Source organism: Podarcis tiliguerta (genome assembly GCF_965153285.1).
Source record: "Podarcis tiliguerta genome assembly, chromosome: 17".
Classification (NCBI taxonomy): Eukaryota; Metazoa; Chordata; class Lepidosauria; order Squamata; family Lacertidae; genus Podarcis; species Podarcis tiliguerta.
In genome coordinates, this window is record NC_139550.1 from 36101171 (window position 1) to 36103181 (window position 2011).

Sequence of the window (2011 nt, forward strand, 5' to 3'; positions counted from 1 at the left end):
CAACCTTTGGAGACCCTTCCTCGCTTTCTAAAATCCTGCCTGGTTCCCCAGCTGCTCTAGATGTCAACCTAAAAAGAGCACTGCCTTCTCTCAACTGTTGGCTACAGCGTTCTCACTAGAGCCTCTGATAGAGGAGGTGACTTTTTCTAGCAGCTGTAGGTCACACCCCACCCTAGAGGTCCAGCACTTGCAAGCACCTGGAGGAACCTTTCAGCCCCTTGGAAGATCCCAACACACAGTATGAACACCACACTGCAGGCCTTAGGCACATTTTAACTGCCCTTTTAGGTTCAGAAATAGATTCCTGAGTGGGTGACAGGGCAGATTCCCCTCCCACCTTTCCCCAAAGACTCCTGCTGTTGCTTCCAAGCAACTGAAATTCAAACGTATGCCATCCCTGAACATTTAGGCTCCATCCAGCTATCAAGGTTAGTAGACATTTACAGAACCGACATCCCATACTCAATGGGAGGAAGGGCAGGCCGCAAATTTAATAAATAAATAATAAATAAACTTCTGCCCATGGATTTGTCGAAAGCCCTTGTCAAAAGGATCTACAGCAGCGACCATCACCATACCCTTGTGGGAGTTACCATATTTTTTGCTCTATAAGACTCACTTCTTCCCTCCTAAAAAGTAAGGGGAAATGTGTGTGCGTCTTATGGAGCGAATGCAGGCTGCGCAGCTATCCCAGAAGCCAGAACAGCAAGAGGGATCGCTGCTTTTGCTGCGTAGCGATCCCTCTTGCTGTTCTGGCTTCTGAGATTCAGAATATATTTTTTCTTGTTTTCCTCCTCCAAAAACTAGGTGCGTCTTGTGGTCTGGTGCGTCTTATAGAGCGAAAAATGCGGTAAATACCGTATTTTTTGCACCATAACACTCACTTTTTTCCTCCTAGAAAGTAAGGGGAAATGTCTGTGCGTGTTATGGAGGAAATGCCTACGGGTGGCATGCCTACGGATTTTCCTCCTCTAAAAACTACATGCGTGTTATGGTCGGGTGCGTGTTATAGAGCGAAAAATACGGTAATTTCATACGCTCGTTATGCATCGTTAGGAAGTACTTCCTTTTGCCTATACTGTTTGTGGTCAAGGAGGCAGAAATAGCCAACAGGACATTTTTTCTGGCCAACTGTTTTTCATCTGTTCCTCTTATGGTAGAATCACAGGTGGGGGATTCAGCCTACTGGAGAATGGATTGGTTGATTGATAGCGGAAGGCAGAAATAAAAATCAACACACATTTCAGGTTGGAGTGGTCATTCTGACACTCTCACAATCTAGTAATTGAGGCACATGCCATGGATGATGTCAGAAATCAGACTGCATGGACGTATGCAGCTGGAAAATTGGTTAGAGTTCTCTTTTCAACAGAACTTTAATCCTGCTCACCCAAACTCCCACCTCAGTTATATGATTCTTCACTTTAAAACCACCCATTTTATCCATTCCATATAAGCAAAACTGTGTGTACTCTGCACTAAAAACAACAACCCAGACAGTTTCAGTACAGTCTCTTTTGTGCCATATGTGTGTGAGAGAACTGGCTTATTTTTGCAGTTACAGTGGTACCTCGGGTTACAAACTTAAATCGTTCCGGAGGTCTGTTCTTAACCGAAAACTGTTCTTAACCTGAGGCACACTTTTGCTAATGGAGCCTCCCACTGCTGCCGCCGTTCTCATCCTGGGGCAAAGTTCTCAACCCGAGGTACTATTTCTGGGTTAGCGGAGTTTGTAACCCAAAGTGTTTGTAACCCAAAAGGTTTGTAATCCGAGGTACCACTGTATTCAGCTTCTAAGAAAAATTTCTCAAGAGAACTGTAAGACGGCATTGGACATGGATGGGATAAAAAGGGGCAGAAACGAATGGCGAGAGATACCAGCAACAAGAGAAGCAGTGGCAGTTGTGCAAGGCCCTAAAACCTCCCCAGCCATCTCACAAACACACTGAAAACCCTGACTGGCTCTTCTAAGAAACCCTTTGAAAACATTTCCCTATTAAATATCAGTGGG